Raw genomic sequence first — 20,066 nt, 5'->3', positions numbered from 1 at the left:
AGTGTGGATTGCTATATGCAAGTGCACTTTTGCTGCAAGAGGTCAACAAATCATAAAATCATCATTAACAAGACATATTATTTTGGCCACTAGCTTGGCTGTATAGAGATGTTTCTATGGCTGTTTCTCATTGAATGTTCATCTTACATATAGAGATGTTATTATTTAGCATGTATTTACTCAAGGTGGAGAAAGGTGAAAGAGTGCACAATTTATCTCTCAGAGCTTACAGTTCAGAGAAAACACATGCATGAAACATAAATGAAATGCAAAAAAGAAAAAATGAGGAAGGAAGGAAGGAAGGAGGAAAAAGAAAGAAGAGTGAAGGGGAAAAAAACAGTAATTTATTCATTTGATAGTAAATATGTCAAATATTTGTTGAGGGATACACTTAACCATAAGAGTACAGTGCAGTCTTTGGCATTTGATGAGTTAATTCAATATTTGATGGAGTGCTGAAATGATTGGCACTGATAGTAAATGCTGTAGAATGTCAGGGAAATGGTCCTGCCCCAAATTTCATGCCATGGATTTAAAGATGGCTAGGTTAGTGACCTCTTCCCTTCTCTCACAGTTGTGTATCAGTTTGTGTGTTGAATGATCTTGCCTAATAGTAGAGGAGTACTTTTTTGTTTAGGAGTGACTCCCTCCTCCCTTTCTAGAATGTTGTTTCACATGCTAGGTAGAACTTTAGCTATCTTCTTCCCCTCTCTTTTCTCCTTGGTTTAAAATGAAGAAATGAATTTAAATGAACTAGAGCCACCTTCACTCCAGTACAGCTTGGCTGCCTTAGGAGAAAGTGCACTAACACTAGACCTCCTTGTTCATATGAAAGAGAAATGGTAGTTTTGACTATGCTGGTTTTGTTAGAGTTTTGTTTCTTCCCCTAGAAACCTTAAAAGGATCAGCACACAAATCCTCAGTGCTTTGGAAGTTTGCCCCTGTATGGATGTGAGTTCTCTTCTTGCTTTTGCTCTGCTTAATTCTATAATTAAATATCCAGATTGATGTGATGTTATTTAAACTTTTTGGTGACCAAAATATCTAATCCTTGATCCATTCTCCCTAATATTATGCTAGTAATTCCCAACCCTGCTTGTATGTCAGTCTCGCTCCCCCCAAAATTTCAGAGCTGTATCACAGATAGTCTGAATCAAAACCTCTGGATTTGAAGTTTAGGATTTGAGATCATGTCAGGAGAAGGAATAAAGAACATCAAACTCTGCACACTTTGGGAGAACATGGTGGGGGAGAAGTAGGGTGAGGGAGAGAGAAGGGAGGGAAGGAGAGGGAGGGAGGGAGAGAGAGAGAGAGTGTGTGTGTGTGTCTGTGTGAGAGAGAGAGAGAGAGAGAGACTCAGCTGAGGTCGAGGTTAGGAGCGAGTCATGCCAAATATTGGGCATGACGTGGGTGAAGGAGTACAAAGACCACTCAAAAGTAGGAATAATGAGGAAAGGAAGAGATGGGTACTTTTTTTAGATAGGAAAAACAAGTGAAATTGGGGAAAAGAAGAAAAACTATTTGGTCTCAAGGAAGGGAGATGTAACACGAATGAAAAGTACCCCTACCATGTCAAATCCTTCACGGTTCCTGGTGTCCTGGCTCATAGTGTCTTCACTGTGAGCATTTGCGCATGATCTTGCCAGTGGCTGAAATGCCTGTTACCACTCCGCCTGCTCAACTTCTTGGGGCAGGGCTTTATCCTTAAACATAGTTCCTTTCTCCCCTTAGGCCGAGGTTGGGGCTCCTCGTCTCTGCTCCCAACATGCCTTTCTTTCTTTTTATTGAGCAAATGATGACTGGTGTGTGCCACATACCTTGCACCATGCCAAGTGCTAGAAAGCCCAGGGAAAACAAGAGGGCTATGATAGAGGGCGATATGGCAGGGAGAGTACAGGCTGCTTGGGAGCACAATGAAAGGGCACCTAACCCAGATCTGGAGGCCTTCTCCAAGGAAGGTGTCTCTCGGGGCTGGTGGTGAGGAATGTGGGTGGTGAGGAATGAGATTGCTTCCCCATGGTCTTGGTGCCCTGCAAGAGTTTGAGAAATGGGAAGCTAGGGGTATAAGCTTACACCTGCAATAACGTCATCAGATTTGTATTTCCCAAAGATCTCTGACTGCAGAGTGGAAAGGGGATCTGAGAGGCCAAAGCTTGAAAGGAGAAATGACTTAATATTAAAGTGTTCCAAGCAACAGACACAGATGGTCTGGGCCAGGTTAGTGGCAGTGGAAGACAGAGGACCCAACTAATTTTTGTGAAGTGCTTATTAGGGAGAATCTGTGGGATTTAATGATTGATTGGACGTGGAAATGGAGGAATCAGCCAGTGCCACAACCCCAAATTCCTCCTTGGGCAGCTGATGGCACCATTTGCTTAAGGAGGGAGTTTTGAATTGGAGGGAAAACCGCAATGAGCCCAGTTTGGGAAATACCACCGCGGTCAAGAGGGGTTGTGGGTCAATGAGGATATGGTAAAAATCATCGTAGCTGCAGGGCTGAAGAGAGACCTGAGACCATTTTCTCTCTCCTTGGATGATTCCATGAAACTGGAGAGGGGTCAGATGAAGGATACACGCGGAACCATATCGCATGTAGAGATGGCCTCATTTAGGAGAAAATGAGCTACAAGGATAGCGGTGGCAGAGCTGTGCAGAGAGAGCAGCATTCTATTTTATTTCATCTCAGACCCTGCAGGCAGGGTGGGCGTGCACAGAAGCAGCATGCAGAAGCGTGGCTAGATCTCACCGTGATCAGGTGGGTCCCGGCCAAGGATTTCCGAAGATGACAAACCTGAAGCACTGGCACACGCTGCTGGTGTGGGGAGAAGTGGCATTGTCCCTCTCCATTTATGGAGTTATTGGGGGTGAGGAGGTGTAGACTAATAGGCAAGTAATTGAGTTTTAAGGAAAATTTTAAGATATTTTGAGAGTTTTATTCTGATTGAGCTCATTTGCTATGCAAAGGAAAAAGTCCTTGCATTCCTTTCATTCCTTTGACATGGTTACCATTTGATATTTTATGTTGGAATGATAAAATGTGGAGTATAGTTCCTCCAGAATTTATTCAAAGATAACGAAATCCTTGTTGAGGAAAGTGTACTCAGAGGAAAGATGCAAAGCAATCATTTGTCAAACAGGTCCTCGCTTTTGCTGTTACCCTGCATTTCCTCACCATGTGGTGGTCTTGAAAGCACCTTCACACTATTATTTAATTCTAATTGTATCTGAGATAGGTAGTATGGACAATACCATCCCAGTTTTATGTTCCAGGAAACTGAGGTTCAACAAGGGTAAATACAACTTCTCGCAGCCAGCTGGTGTCTGTTGAGTGCACAGCCTTCTTCCTTTATGTATTTAGCACATAGGTCTTGAGCACCCAGAAGTGCCAGGCACTCATCCTCGGGTGCAGGGCCAACAACAAGATCTTGCAGTCACTGTGCTCATTTCCAGGTTTCTTACAGAAATTTTTTAAAAAATTAAATACTAACTTTCCAATTTGATGTTCCAGACTCTGTAGTGGCCAGTGCCCCAGGCACCAAGAGAGTTCTGTTCCTTGCTGTGGGTGGTGGATGGAAACTTTGAAAAGAGTCTTAGAAGCAGCCCATTAGGTCGTTAAACTGTGATGCCATTTGGGTGCAAGCTTAGCCTCTTTGGAGGGGCTCCACCGAGGTCCTGCCTCCTAGACGTAGGCTCCACTATGAGATAATGGTAGCAAGACATGGTGCGAGTAGGGACTGAGGGTTCCACAAACTGGGTTTGATGTTGACCAACCTACAGTTGTTCTCAACACTTGGGACAGATCTCTTTTTAGACTATCTGAATGGGTATTCGAGAACTCATTATTTAAAAAACCACCAAACACCTTCACCACATCCAAGTGATGAACTGGCTGGTGGATGTCACACACCTGGTAACCTGGAGATTTAAATGGAGTTGCCATTTTGCCTTCTGGAGATGATCTTCTTGGTTCAGACCCTCTTTTATCCTGGATTTAAAAAACAAAACCAGTATCTTCTTCTGTTAAGATTACTAGTATGAAACAGAGAGCTGCTGCTTAGTTAAATTTTGGGGTTAGGATCAACACCACCTACAGCATAGAAAAGTAAATAGCTGTTTTTTCTTAGTGTAAAATCGCATTGTCTTCAGCTATCTCATTATTAGCAAAAGGGTAAAATTGAAGGGAAAATGGTGTGTCATAACAATAATAATGTTAGGAGACATTTAAATGCTTACAGTACACCAAGCACTGATACCATTTGATCTCATTCAATCCTCATAACACCCCTGTGGGAGAAATACTAGGATTAGTTCCTTTTTAGGGATGAGGAAACTGAGGCATATAGAGGTAAGTAATTTGCCAAAAGTATAGTCAAGAGGTGGTGTGGCCAGGATTAGAACCCACAGCACGTTCTCATTTAACCACTGCACTAAATGGATGATGAGGGACAGAATAAGCCCCATCACCCCAATAGTTTCATCTTTATATCTCTGACACTTTGTGTGGCTAGGAGGGCTTCAGCCCATCTGTCTTGTCTTTCTCCCTCTCTCAGCAACAGAGAAGGCAGTGCAAGAAGCTTCTTAATCAAGGAGAAGTAACCCAAAAGAATTATGTGAGCTCCCAGACCAATCTTCCCAGCCCTTCATCCTACCTGCCCACTTGTGGGTACTGACAGACTAAGGGGCGATTTCATTCACGTGGTCTGCCCAAGTTGTCACTGTGGATTCATGTAAGAAGCAAAGAAGATATCAGAATTTTGCTTTGGTATTGTCCTGGGTTCCATTCATACTGACCAGTCAGTGGCTTTTGATCACCGTTTTTTGAGTGAGTGAAACTAGACTGGCCTCTCTGTTCTCTCAGGCACAGTTCTCACCCCCACCCCCGTCTTCAGGTTAGCATGTGGGATAACAGCTTTGTCTTGGAGTCACTGGAGTCCTGACTCCTTACTAGCTCTGAGATGTTGGCTAAGTCATGTCAACTCTCAGAGCCTCACTCTCTGCCTTTGTTAGTGGGCACAGTAATACCTATTTCATACGGAGGTTCGTTTTGAGGATTAAGAGATGCAGGAAGTGCCATACCACCATGAGTTTGTTGTAGATATGTGCTTTATTTCTGTCATTCTGGCACTTGGCACCCGCCCTTCCCTCATTTTCCCTTTCTTTGTCAGACTCTGTTCTGAGCTCCCAAAATGTACTTCCCAGTTTGTCACTGACAGCCTCTTGATGGTGATTCCAGCACCTTCACATCCATTACTGGCTCTGATCTTTATTTTCTTAGCTTTTGTCCCAACATGGCCTGACCTCTGCAGCCAGTAAGTGAAGAGGCACTGTAATGGAGGAGACTGAGCCCTGGAGGACAGATTCAGTTGCAACGACTAATATCCAAAGCTTTGCTGTGCCAGGCCCCTGTGGACCACATAATTCTCATACATTGGATTAAGCCTTCACACAAATGTTCTCAAAGTCAATTAAAAACCTGATACTCCTCGAAAATAATAAAAGTATATCCATTATAATGCAGATAACTGCTCCCCCTTTACAGATGATGAAATACAGACTAAATGAACTTTTGTGTTATAACAATTTTGCTGGTGAGTAGTAGAGATTGGGTTCAAACCTAGACCTCTTGAGCTCCAAAGTCCAGTAAATCTTCTGTTTGTGAATTGAAGGCTATAGGATCCCTGTTTCCTGGGTTATCATGAGGATGATGAGATAATATATGGCAGGACTTGTAACTTAAGAAGGCTGGTGAGATGTAAGGGGTTTCGCTGCAGTTGTTGCTGTTACACTCCACGAGCCAGGAAGAGGTTGTGCAGAGAGCATGAAGGAGAGAAGGGCGTGAGAGAGAACAAAGTTGGAGGGTAGAACAAATTAGTAGAGTGCTGGGATGGTGAATGGATGAGAAAGGGTGTCTGTGAACAGTGAGCCAAAGAGCTCCCTGATTTGAAAGCTCTGACCTGTTGAGTTATGTCATTATTATAGATGTGTCCTGACCCATCTCAAAAATTGGACATCATGGAATTTAATTAAGATCAATTAGACATCCCTCCTATTGTTCAAACACAATGCTGTATTTGTTTGAAAAGAGGGAAGTTCTGTGTGACCTGCAAGCTTCCTGCTTCATATACTCCTTTTCCTTCTGAGAGATGAAATGCCATTTGAAATAATAAAAAGTAAATAATTGGCCTGCAGGCTGGACTACATACTTTCTGTATGTGTTTTCTCAAGACAAGGGGTCTGATATCTCCGAGATATTGTGCTTTCTTACAAATTGCCCTTGCATTCCAACCTAAAACTTGCCTGGTGGCTTCTGCCAAAAATGGAAAAGTCACCCCCAACCAGTGGCCACTTAGCACATAGAAGTGTCCACCTTCATTACTTCTTTCCAATGTGACACAGAAAGAAACAAACAAATGGGTTGAGGTTGGACCGGGAATCAAAAAATCTTTCTTCCTGGGAGGAGGCATGGTTGAAAGAGAAAAGAACTTAGATCGCTGAAGTCACAAGTACAAAGAACATAAGCATATTTGGATGTCACATAGTTTTAGAGTCCTTATCTGGGGCCCAATCTTAATCCACAGAGTCTTAAAGCATGTATGTGACTTATTCTATGGATCACAAGTTGTCAGTGTTTCACAGGGCTTCAACCTAGAGAGGATCCAAAAAAGGGCTTTGTGTAGTTGATGTGTTTTCCAAAAAGCTTTTTTTTGTTTTTGTTTTTTTGTTCCCTGTTTCCAGTTGATTTGATCACATCCAAGATTCCTGAGCTCTCACATCATCTTTTTAAATCATCTTCTTTCTAGTCTTACATAGCATCTTGATTGTAATCAAGAAGATAACTAAAGATTGGCCCACTGTTAGTATAAAATGCATACCTGGTACACGATAAGCAATCAATAAGTATAAACCATAGATATTATCTGCATTCATTTTCCTCTTTGGGTAAAGTGTGTAGGCTCAGAGAGGTGAAATGACTTGCCCACAGTCACACTATTAATTTGTGATGAAGTCATTTATGAAACCCTATGCCATATCTAGTTCTCTTGCACAACCTCAGTGTTAAACAGACTTCTGGAGGCCACTTGGGATTAGAAAAGATCTGCCTATCTCTGGGTTGGCCTGTTGAGTAAGTCCCAGTGCTTGGAACTGTTTGGAAACTACAGAGTCTTCAAAGAGCAGAAAGTAGAGAGTGAGGGCAGCTCACCTTGATGCATATATGCTTCAGATTCTCATCCTTAGTTCTTAGACCTGTGGTCTCTTCCCAGCCTCCTCCTTCCACTCCTTAGCCCCCCAAACTGTCCTCATAACTTTTTTTATAGGAAAGAAAACAAAACTTTAGACTTTTATATAGAACTTTTAAAGGTAGGGATGTGTGTGTGAGAGTGTGTAATTGTTGACTGTTAAGGAGAGGAAAGCCACAGGGAGCTCTAGGGCCCCAGAAAATGCTTTCTGTGTAGCGGCTTCTATACCACACATAGTGTGGAAAGCAGTTATCTTTGGAGGGGATTCCACAGCGCTGCACGGTCTTCCCCAGTGTAAGATTTATTGTCGGCAGGATTCGGTGTTCTTTGTAAGAGCATTTATGCGGCATCTAAAGCACTGTCAAGTGCTACTTCCTGAACGCTTTTGAGGTTGCAACTGCTCAGCTGCATTTTCCTGTCTTAGAGATATATTTTTGCAATGGTATGCAGGGATTTGTACAGGCCTCGTGCTTCCCATTGACACTGACAGGAGTTGCACTGTTAAACCTTGGCACGCTCTTGTGGAAATTTACCCCCTAGTGCCCAGGAACCTCCATCAGTCTGGCTCCCACGTGCCGAGGGTTCCTGTAATGAGAGAGGGCAGGGGAGTGCAGCCCGTTGTTTCAAGTAAGCCGGTATACCAGCTAATCAGTCTCAAAGTTAACTGTTTTCTTACTTAAACAAAGGATAGGTGAGAGCTCTTCTTTCACTTTCTTTTTCTCTCCTTTTTATGGATCTTATGAATGCCAGTTGAAAACTTGAACTACGAGTCGACTAAATATACTGTATCATGAAACCTTAGGGACCACTGAAATGGGAACAGTGGCCCATTACTGCTAAAAAGGTATTTTACTGAAAATGCACCGACATTCTCTCCCCAGAGAGTGAGCAAAAGAAGGCAAGATGCCCACCAGTAATACAGGTTGTTCTCTTAGGCAACCTAAAATATCGAGTCTGGCACTCCTGCTCTGTGAGCGAGGAGGCAATAGAATAGATGAATGTGCTTTTTTGCATTAAAAAGACCATATTTCACCAGAAGCCTCCTTCCCCCCCGTTTTGTTTAAGTGTCTTAATTTATATATTCCAGCTAATAGTTCATTACAAGTACCTTTTCTCTCTGCCTTTTAAAAAGTTGTCTTTTGAATAAGTTAAGAGAGAGAAAATTTCCTAATCCCGGCAGGCTTACCAGCAGAGGGCAGGCGTAAAGAAGGTTTTGACACAAGGGCGTGTCAACCTAGGGTCAGAGGAGGGTGGCGTCTGGAAGGGAGTCCGTGAGCATTGTTCAGAGGGCAAGATGCAACACGCCCCTCTTGCCTCTTTGCGGGCCTGCTGCACACCACAGGTCTCCGGGAAAGCTGACTTGACTGAGTAAAGATGGTCAGTTGCCTTTATCTGATATTCAGCGATTTTTACAAAATTAAACGTTAAAAAAAATTAAAATGCAATTTCATCCCCCAAGAGTCATCTTTTGTTTCCCCTTCAGTGCTCCAGCCCTGGTTATGTTTAAAATTAAGGGTTTGCTTGTGTGTCCTGGGTGTACTATGAATGCTCGCATTGTTTGGAGGGGAAATAACGAAGCGGGTTTGGTGGTGGCAGTGGTGGGGGATTTTTCTCCCCCCCGTTATCTGAAGGATAAAGCTCTTTGGGAAACTCTCTCTTGCCCCAAAACATGTGCCTTTTTGAGAACTTTGCACACTTTACTGTAATCGTACTAACCTCTCCACAGAAGCTGCTAATAAATTTTACATTATATTAAAACAAGGGATTACAGTTTTATCATACATGAGAGGATAATTATTGTCAATTAGATGCAGAGTTAGGACAGGATGTTGCCATTTCTTTTCCATATGTGATTTTGTTTACCTGTGATTTTGTATTAATGTATGTACATTTAGAGCAAGGTATTTTTGTGTTTTTCTGTTTTGTTTTTTTTTTTTGTAGATGTTTTCCATAGCTCATGTACTCATCCTATTTATAAGTCACCTGCATGTTGACATGTCATGCCGTGTATATAGAAAGTAACCAGGAACACTGGCATTGTAAAATGTTGCATTAAATGAAGATGCGAATAGCAATTTGGAGGATGTCATAAAGAGAAATTTAAACTCCTGTGGAACAGTGAGTGCTCTCAGTCTTTTTCCCTTGGCCAAACTAGCAGGCACAGAAGAAAAACAACATAATTAGCTTCATCATCAACATAGGCGTAACAGCCACATAAACAATATCGATATAGAGCTAACAACATTAGCTCCCTGTAGATGGATGATGTATTAATTTATATTTTTAAGTAAAAGCACTACTTAAATCAAGACAGAACAGTGATTCCTTGGAGACAAAATGTCCAAATCTCAGAAATCGGGCATTGCTGTTGCAATTTAGTTACTAATTGCCTGCCCCTTTGGCAGTCTTTGGAGACATCAGAAATACTCAAGTAGTGCTCTCTCCAGAGAGGCAAGTTTCCCTGGGCAAGCTATCAAGCACAGTGGTGGGGTGAGGGGACTAAGTTTTATATTTTTGTTGCTTCACCTTTTTCTCTCTATCAAGAGACAGCTGGTTGAATCCTTTAATTTCTGTCATTTCAGAGTACGTTTCAGGTACTCTACTAAGTTAATTGGAAAAGGGAAATGAAGTAGGTATTCATCTAAGTGTTGTTTGGAATAAGACAATGAACTTGAACTAACGGTTTTGCCTTCTTATCATGCAGTTGATTTTCAACCCATCAAAGTGCTCATCAATCTTTATTTCACTCACTCTGGCAACTTTCTGGCAACAGAGATTGAGAAAGTTTCCTATGAGAACATAGTATCATACAAGTCTACCTTGGGCAGGTTCCCATGCTCAGTGTTGCTGGAAATAATGTGGGCCATTGGTCAGTTCCCATGTCCTTTTTCTAGTTATTTCCAAGCAGTTTCTGGCAAAGCAGGAGCTCATTTGGAACTGAGGACCAAGTGGGCCAGGGACTTCGCTTGTGTCTACTTCACCACATGCCATTCATCAGAATATGGGAATAATGTCCTGATGAAATGCCTCCTTGTGACTCTTCCTTTAATACATCTTACCTCGGTTCTGAGTTCTGAATGGGCAGTAATACCTTTCACTTTCTTTTGTGTTCAAGGCTAAGCCTCAGCAGAACCAAATATAATACATGATTTCAGTCCCAGGTGTGTTATTTGGTGGTTAGAGTTTGGTGTGGGATCATAGTAATCTGTACTTAAGTGCACAGCCAGCTGCACAATGGACTCATTTAGCAACTGACAGGTTTCTTAATACATGGTGTTTGAACAAGAGCTGTATCTGTTGTGGGTGTTAGGATGTGGGCATCAAAAATGTTTTTAAGTATGGTATTTAGCATTTCCTTCACTCTTCCTTAAACATTACCCCCCCCCCCTTTTTTTTTCTTTTAGTGATTCATTTTATATTATCATGGCCTCTGTTTTTCTGTAACAGTTCAGTATTTGCTTCCCCTGTGGCCTGTGGGTGCTGGGTTTGTTTGACTCTTGGAAAAAATCACTTTCTTTTTTAAACCTCAGTTTCCCCTCTAAAGTGGGATGGTAGTTTCTGTTACGTGGAATTTTTATGACAATTAAATGAGATTGTATGGTTGAGTAACTCTTTTTAAAGCCTCCCACAATGCAAATTGTTGTTGTTGTTGTTGTTATTCATATATATATAATTTTAGTCTTTTTGACCCAGCCTTTCCAAAGTGATCTGGCATTCATGGTGATGAATAAATGGCATTGACTAAGTCTCCGCAGTCATTGCAAGTTTTAAAATTTTATATTATTTTATATTGTACTCCAGCCACAGAGGGTTCCTATTCTAACTGAACCCAAATGACAAGGCAGATAGACAGGACCACATGGAAAGGTATCTTGCGAGTCCAGAATTAACCAAAACAGCCTAGGCATATACAGTTTATCCAGGTTTATCACTGATGGTACATTTCCTTGCCTAGAAATACTCTCTGAGTCACCGTGTAATCTGTCTGTTTGGAGAGAGGGCGGGATGGACTCCAGGTGGCTGTTGAGTTAGTGTACTAAGCCATTTCCCTCTCCATGCTGTCACATTGTCCTTTATCCAAACCGTCAGTCCTTTAAACACCACCTACCCAAGGGGCCTTCCCAGACTTCTCCCACTCCTAGTGATCTCCCCTTCCTTGTGGTCCCTTGGCTCTTAACGCCACCACCATTCAATTTAGTACTTGTGTAACCACCGCATTGCATCACTCCCTCATTATTTTGTGTAATGCTTATTTCCACAGCTGGGTCATAAGCGTCTGTAATGTTTGTTTATTTGTTTGTTTATTGTTTGTTTTGATGTTCCTGGAGACTCTCAGCTGATGACCAGAAAAAGAGGTAGTCCAACTTGTAAAAGCATGCATGAGTTTTATGGATGCCTCCTGAAGAAACTGTCTTTGAAAAAAATGACTTGCTTATTCAAAGTGCATTCCAATTTTGTTCACAGAAATTAAGTCTCAAATTTTTTTTTTTAACACCTTGAAAAAAATTACTGTGAATTTTGAAATGACCATTTCCATTTTCTCACTGTGTATTAGTTGGAGAGAACTTCCTATATTTTGATTCCCCTCTTTGGGGCCCTGCCTGTCCTTCCGGAAGTAGTTCCTTGTTTCTTTAAGAGTTAGAACTCTACTGATGAAGGGGAGTTTCTGGCAGATTTAGGGCCCCTCTCCCCCAAAAAGAACACCCTAGGTCATTATTAAATATTCATGAGAGGGTGGGGTCACATTTTTGTGACCTGAAAAAAAAATCCCATTAATAAATTTATTATCTGACACAAAAACACTTTAGGGCTGTGCACAATCTTCGCTGCACTCATTTAACATCTGATCATGAGTTGACAGTCCATGGGTGTTTTTGTCTCTTTTGCAGCCAGATTAATGAGGTGATTGTTTGCACTCGCTGACCTTATTGAAATTTAGGAATTCGCTTGATTGGAAATATTATCAATATGCTTTCTGGTTCCTAATAACCTCTATTTAATACACCTCAAATTGATTGAAAAAAATGCTTGCAAGTTAAACTGGAATTAGTGGGTTAGATTTTGTCCCCCCACCCCTTTTTTTCCCCTATCGGAGTGGAGCTTTATTTAATTGTAAAGGAAAGTGAGTAATGATGGTTGCTGTCACCACTCCTTTTGAGAAAAAAATTAAAAAGTTAGGGGATATTTTTTTTTTTTTAACAGGGCAGGAAGTTTTCTCAAAGTTTGAACATAGGAAATAGAGATGGTCCCTGGAGCTGCCGATATTGACTAAATTAACCAAGCACTTAAATGGTGCCAGTTGAGCCAACAAAGTTTTAGGGTGTTGGTGACTTTTTAGAGAACCTTAAACTCAGCTTTAAATAGCATTAAAGATCAGTGACTATGTCTAACAGAGAAAATCATCCTTAAGTGCTTACTGAGGGTTGCTTTTGTTGTTGCTGCTGTTGTATAAATAAGAAAGGAATTTAAAGAATTATTTCTTAGCAAACGTGTGGCAGATGAGTTCCTCAGCAGCTGTTGTTCTAAAGGGGAAGTGGCTTGGTTCAGCGGCGAGGCAGTTTGGTTGTTATTTATTTCAAACCCTGTGTCGGGTTAGTTTTCCTCTTTTCCTCTGCGCTCACAGGCACACTTTGGCGAGCCCGACTCTTGGAAAGAAAGCGAGGAAAAAAAAAAAGAAAGAAAAGGCGGGGTGAGGGGCTAAGGCTCGGTTAAATCATCGACGTGAAGCGAAAGTTCTCTTCCAAAGGCCGTTTTCTAGGAAAGCGCTTCTCTGCGCTGCCTTTGAGCCGCCCCGCATCCCCTTCCGATTTTTAAACAGTTGATCCGAGCAGTCGGGTTTGCGCCGTGAGCGCAGGTTCCCTCCCTGGCTGCTCGGGTTTCTCGTCAAAGGTTGGGGCAACTCTTCGTCAGTTTGAAAGACCAAACAAACACGCAACCCAGCAAAAAGCCCCGAACAGGCGGCCGTGGCCGGAGGAGAGATGCGCCGTGCGCCCGGCTTCCCAGACGTCAGCCCGAGGCAGGTCAAAGGGTTAACAGCAATTATCTGGAGTTGCTCTAGAGACAAAAGCAGGATTTCACCAGAGCGTGATTTCACCTGCCGTGCGGAGGGGGAAGGGGCGCGGGGAGCGGGCCGCGGAGCCCATTGTGTGGGGCGCGGCGCGGCGCGGGGTGTTTAGAGGCGGGTTGTGATTGGTGGAGCAGGGCGGGGCGGGTGGGCGCGGCGCGGCGCGTCTTGTGAGCCCGCGAGCCGGAGCGCCCCTGCGCGCGTGCAGTCCGCCTGCTCGCCGAGGCCGCCGGACCCCACGCCCGCCCAGCGCGGGCGCCCCGAGGCCGGCTCCGCGCGCCTGGCGGCTACATGGAGTGTGTCAGGTTGGTCACTGTGATTGATCTTTGCCGCTTCGCTCTGCCTCCCGGGGCTCCACGGTGCCAGCTTCCAGGGGCCTCGGTCGGGAAGGCAGGAGCGCCCGGAGGGTTTTTAAGTTGAGTCTTTTGATAAAATAATAACAATCGCTGTTTACCAACTTGGGTAGGAGTTGCGCTCTGGAAGCGGAGGCGGGGGTGGGGGTGGAGGAGTGGGAAGCGGCAGCTACAGGCCTGTGGGTCCTGGAGAGATTTTTCCCCTCCTTTTCTCTCCCTTTCCCTCTCTCTTTTTAAAATGTTCATGGGTGGGGTGTAGTTTAGAGTTGAAGGAGTCCTTATTTTTTTCTCTTTTTTCTTTCTTTTTTTTTTTAAGTTTACGAATCATTTTCTGCTTATCTGGCCTTCACGCAGCCACTTTGGTAAAGCCTTCGCCATCACTCCATTCGGAGACATATCTGGGGTGTGATTTATGTCACTTTCAGAGCGTGTGAAATGTACAAGGAGCTTTCAATCAGCGTAACCCGTGTGGATGTTTCTTTGCTTCTGATAGTTTGTTTCTATATCTGTCTAGGCTATTTTCAGCTTAGCTGTTCAAATTCAAGGGTTCACACACAGTAAGGGGGGAGGGGACGAATTAAACCCCAAACCGAAACAGTTGGGCGAGCGCATGGAACACTCCAGCAGGTTGGGGATTCGGAGCCTCTGTTGCATTACTTTGCTGGCTAATTAAGTAGTGAGCGGTGTTGGGGTTTGGGTTTGGACGTGCTGAGGAATTGCCACGGGGTACTCCCATCTGAACAGCTCTGACTGTAGCTAACTCAACTGTCAGACCCGCGTGAAACTCGGTCAGTGGAAGCGAGAGTTACGTGTGGTGGTTTTTTTTTTTTAATTCCCTCCCAAGTGTCGCGATGGGAAGGAGGAGACCTTTAGGAAGTGGATGGTAAAGTTTTAAAGCAAAGTACATATAGACTCTTCCTCTTTGGGATTAACTCCTTCAAGCCCTGCCAGTTTTAAGTAAAATATCTAATAATTTTAGATTTTTGTCCAAACAGACCAAGTGTTCTAATCAAGGCAATTTAAAAATGCAAATCTCCTAATTTCCATAGATTCCAACATTCTGAAAGTGACACATTTGGGGGGAAAAATAAGCCTGATAACAGGAAATATGAATCATACTATCAATGACTAATCTGTTTAAGAAAAAAAAGTTGCATTTATTTCATCATTAGGAAGTCAGTGTTAAAGAAGCCATTTTTTTCTTTTTTTATGTTTTGGCTTAAAGCAAGTTAAGTTTATCTTCCAGAAGTGGCCCTGTTTTGCTTGCTGTTTGTTTGTAACAGATTTTCCGAGAGTAATATGTATGTGCAAGTAAAGGTGGTTTTATGTGATAAAGTGTTCAAGTTAGCCTGCCAACGTCAAAGACCTCAAGCATGAACACATTAAGATTCTAGTTTAGGATTTGATAGGTTGCTGTTGTTGATATTTAAAAGAACACCAAGCTTTCTTGGATGTTAAGATCATCACTTGAGTATATCAAATGAAGAAGGGACCTCAGTCTCCTAACTGATACCCTTTGCATACATTGAAAAAAGGTCTGCTTCTATTTCCTGTGATTCTCTGTGGCTGCCTGACACATTTCAGTGAAAAGTGTGTAAAAATGAAACCAAAATACAGACTGCCTACCCAGCGACACTGACTAACTCTAGGATGTGATGGAGCTGAACTGAAAACCGATTGGGCTGACACTTGATAATCAAAGTTGATTTATTGTTCATTAGTACTGCATTAGCCCTTTCAGGCTAGACAGTTATTTGTGTAGTGCCCTGTCAAGAGCGAGACTGCAAGCACCTGTCATTTCTAAGGCATGAGATAAGCAACCGAATATTAAGATGATGCAAACAGAAATACACCAGACTAGGTAAAGGACCACACATTCATATATTTTTTTCTTAAAAAAATTAAGTTGGCTCACTACCAATCTATAAGGGAAAAATAAAACTATTAGAGGATTTTTTTGTTGTTGTTGTTTACCCCAAGGACTACTTGTAGAGTGAAAGTAATAGGCTTCATATTCTCCTTTCTGCCCAAAGAAGTTTCTCTCCTACCTAAATGATAAGCTTGGTAACAAAAAAGTTGATCTGTTAAAGAATGGGGAAGTATGACATGTCAGTTATTGAATCCGAATAATTCAAGACAGGTAGGCTTCCCTGCATGAACTGACAGTTTGTGTTGCGTTTTTTAATAAACACGTTTCATTAAATGAAACCTGGGTTGATTATATGAAAATCTGATGACGTCATAGCTAAGCTATGACAATGTGGGATATAATGTCAAGTGCATTTTCTACAATGTGTTTCACTCTTGATTTTTTTGTTCTCTCCCAGAAAGGGAATGATCTCATGACATGTAATAGAAAACAACCTAAGTGTCAAAAGAAACTAAAATTAATGAACTTTTCTCTGCAGCCATAGAAACGTGGATTAACTCATATTTTTCCAGAGGAAGGAATGGAAACATTCTGCATGAGGATATATACTGTATTGTCTTCTCCGAATTTTCATTTGACAGGGATTTTAGGGACTGTGATCTTAATTAAATCTCAGCTAGTTCAAATAATGCATCTAAAGGCATGCAGTGTTGTATAACCTTGCTCAGTTGGTAAACCGTAAATCATCAGGCGGCTTATGAGAGGAATGGTTGTTTAAAAATTTTTGTTTGTTTGCAGTTAAATGCATCTTAAAAAACAAAACGCTTACCATCCCTGCCTTGCATTTGCACGTTGTCAGGAGCTGTCACTTGAAAGATAAACTCTTTCATGACAGTGACCAGTTCTGCAACTTTTCAGCCAGCCCTCACACAATGGCAAGGTACAGTGAAATTAAAATCCAGATTAATTAAAAGGAATGAAGTTCTGGATTTGCCTTGGCTAATGTGGCAGAAGTGTTGTTTGAGTTACTCTGTTTCTGAGATAATCAGGAAAGAATGTTGTGACCAGCTTCTCAACTTATACTAAAATTTGAGTAAAATTTGAACTGGCAAAAAGGAAGGTTGGAGAGATTTATTTCATTATGTGGTTTAGTTTAGACTGTCACTAAAGAGAGTCTTAAATCTATGATCTTAGAAACAGTGTAAAAATAGAAGCCAGTTAGAATCCACTTCAGGTAGTTTAGTGTGATTATATACAGGAAATAATACAGCAACAGTTCACTGGAGAAGCTTAGAGTAAATAAATATATAAATTGTATCTGCGTGTGTGTTGGATGTCAAAATGTGAAATCAGTGACAAGGAATTATGATCATTAAATTGCCTTGTTAACTGTCCAGGTTTTACAAATTCTAGTGCTTACAAATTTTGGGCTGTCAGCATTTAATGTCTTTTAAGCAGTTGCTTTTAACTGCTGCATGTTTTGGTTTATATTTATGCTCTAGTAGAAGAAGCTACTACCTACATATAAAAAATTGGGAAAGCAATGTTGTGATGACTTGATTTTATATATCTTTGTATATTATAATTCATATAAGTCTAGGAATTACATTGTTAATGAGCTGTAGATCTCTCCAAGCAAAGATAGAGGTATGCGATAGCTTTATATATCCCTGCATGGCTAGATTTAAGAGCAGACTTAACTCAATAAGCTAAATTTCTTCTTGTTTGGTGAAAGGTTTGTTTTGTTGGAAGCATCATACTTCTGGACATTTGTTTTAGGCAGTTCAGAGTGTGCAGACCCCCCACTCCTACTCCCCCATAAATGGCCTTCTGCATTCAGCTCTGTTTGCTTTCATTTAATAAAGAAAACTAAGGTACCTCTTAGCCAAACAATCCTATGCAGATTGTAGGGACTTTTATTATCTGGTAGAAGCTTAACTGGGTTGCTACCTTTGTATTGTAGGAATAATCTTCATTAAGTTCCTCTTCAAAACTAAATTAATGAAGAGACATTAATTTAGAATGAGAAAAATGAATATTGAACACATGCATTGTGCCTCATTTTCAAATCTGGTTAAAAGCAGCTAATCAATGAAGATGCAGGCTAAATGCTGTGGTATACTTTTTAGAATACCTTGGTATCTTGCTTTAATTTTTAAGCTTTATCTTGCCCTTAAATCTGAAACATCATTGTTCAAATAACTGAAAACAAGGTAAATCAACAACATCAAAAAGGTCGGCTTCTGTGATTTCTCAAGGGCTTGTTATTTTGTACTTCCCAATTCTATTTGATGTCTTGACAAAACAAGATGACACACGGGAGAATACATTAAATTTTGATTTTTTTTTCATCTAACCTGTTACAGTTGTGGCAGCTTAATTTCTTTTACTTTTTCTTGGAGATGGCTGTTTGTACAGTTACTCTAATTGTCACACCACTTTTTGAGGTGGGTCCACTCAGGTTTCCCATTTGCCTTGATTTTATTAGGCATTTTTTAAGGTACTTTGACCTTTAACATGCATGGAATTTTTGGTTGGGCTTTGTCTTCATTAGAAGTAAATCAGTGAATGGTGAGATTGTTAAAGAAGCAGCTGACATTGTCTCATTAGAATCTCATTTGCACCCTTAGCTTAACTGTGATGTATACGGTGAAGGTGTTGGAAATAGGCTTCAGAAACTGCACAATTTGAGAAACTTAAGTTGTAATTTAGAAAAAAAGTGATTGTACCCTATGTGAGGCCATATGAAACTTTGGAGTATCTAATTTTGGCCTACCTGCATATTTAAATTCAATTATATTTTTTATCTTCTAATTTCAATAGTGTGGAAAAAATACATTTCTGTAGCTAAACTGTCTGTGATGTTTTGTGTGCTAGTAAAAGCAGGAAGAAAACAGACCATAGCTGTAAATTGAATGTTTTATTGACAAACTTTAAACATTTTATTTTTCTTCACTTAATAGTAACTGTTAATCAAAAACTGTATCTACACGCCATCTTCCATTATTTTAATCATGTATGTGTCTCAAATATGATTGATACAGTTGCTTTCTCTCCTTTTTTTGAATAATGCTTCCGTGTAAGAGAACTTTCTTAACCAAGGCTGCTGCTGTTTCTCTTCAAGAGGTAAAGATCTGTGGATAGCATTCTTTTCTGAGGTGCCTTCTTGAAATATTTGTCCACCTCCCCTCCTATTTGCTGCACTTAAAAAATGTTTCTTGTTCTTATTAATGCAAAATGTCATAGTATATTTGAGGCATGTGAGGAGGTTGAAGAAGGAAAGAGGAGGTATTTTTCTTGATTTCAATAATAATTGTTGCAAGGTTGAAAAGATCAGTGCTTATTGTATGATTATTTTCATGTGTAGCTTCCATTGTTTCGTGTATTTAACAATCTCTAATGGGAAAAGCGATTTAATTTAGGTAAACTTTACATTTTTATGCAAATGAAGCTGATATTTATTAGCGCTAAAACAATTATGCTGGCACTTAATGGAGTTACCTTGTATGCATGGAAAGTGTTACAGAAAGTACTTGAGGTTCCTTTATTGCCTCTACTGTAAACAAATATGAATTTATGCCACTTTTTAAAATTTAAAGACAAAAGAAGAGCTCAGAGAGCTTTGCTTGGAGGTTGCTTATTAGGGTAGATAACCTGAAATAACTCCTGATTGGCAGGCAAGTCCTGGCCATACAATTCCATTGTGAAAGAAAGATAGCCTTTCTTGATAGAATGTAATAAACAAAATGATAAAAAATGAAATGCTAATTGCATTTTAAAGAGGTCTCTGTTTTTAAAAAAATTAATAGGTAGTTGTATTGTTACTGAGAGAACAGTTATGCTAATGACTGACTACTTAGATGATTTTGCATTAATATAATAACCATTACCTGCCTTAATGCGTTGTACAGTATTGTGGCAAAAAAGCTAAGTCTAAAAGAGTTATACAAAAAGCAAAATTCCATAATGAAGCAGAATCGCAGAATTATACTTTCCACGTGAATAGTATCCTTTTGTTTTGTTTTGTTTTTTGAAGACTGAAATATTATGTCAGGAATGTATTTTCTTTCCTCTGTGATACAGCTACCTTGCATGGTAACTGTTTTCTTTTTCTTTCTTCCTTTTCTTTTCTTTTTTCTTTTTAAACAGCATGGGGAATAGATAGAAGCTTTCTAACTTTTCTGTTTGCCGATACATCACTTGTATCCGTTGGCTTATTAATTATGAAAACTGTTGTCTTTTTCCACAGGGGTTGGGAGGGTTGGGGTGTTTGTTTTCTTTTACACAGGCTAGCATCTATATGGTCATGTAATATTTGATGTGGTCATTTTCTGTGTTTTTATTTTATGGAATCATTTTCTGTGTTTTGTTTTAATAGTTTGGGAGCCTTCTAATTTAATTTGTTTTGCCCTTGTTATTTTATGAGCCAAGCAACACTGGTCAGTTATCAAACACAGCCTTCAAGTCTGGAAGGGGCATGACTTTCCTGAGACATACACTTGGTGAATGAGCAGAGGTTTAAAATAGTTTCTGAGTTATAA

The 20,066-nt window shown here is 40.7% G+C and overlaps 1 protein-coding gene across 8 annotated transcripts in view; it reads left to right on the top strand.

Annotated features, from left to right (window-relative positions):
• FOXP1 (forkhead box P1) overlaps positions 1-20,066 on the top strand; it is a 389,051-nt gene that overhangs the window by 268,158 nt on the left and 100,827 nt on the right. The window contains exon 1 of one of the 8 annotated variants that reach the window (XM_037800274.1): positions 12,802-13,254. The exons of 6 other annotated variants lie outside the window; for them this stretch is intronic. The gene's annotated coding sequence lies outside the window, so the exon portion shown is untranslated. Of the gene's footprint in view, positions 1-12,801; positions 13,255-13,464; positions 13,608-20,066 lie in introns of those variants that run through there. One more of the 8 variants, XM_037800271.1, reaches the window with a different exon arrangement.

This window comes from Choloepus didactylus, chromosome 1 (assembly GCF_015220235.1).
Source record: "Choloepus didactylus isolate mChoDid1 chromosome 1, mChoDid1.pri, whole genome shotgun sequence".
Classification (NCBI taxonomy): domain Eukaryota; kingdom Metazoa; phylum Chordata; class Mammalia; order Pilosa; family Megalonychidae; genus Choloepus; species Choloepus didactylus.
The sequence above is the reverse complement of the archived record's forward strand: the minus strand, read 5'-3'. Positions and strand labels throughout refer to the sequence as shown.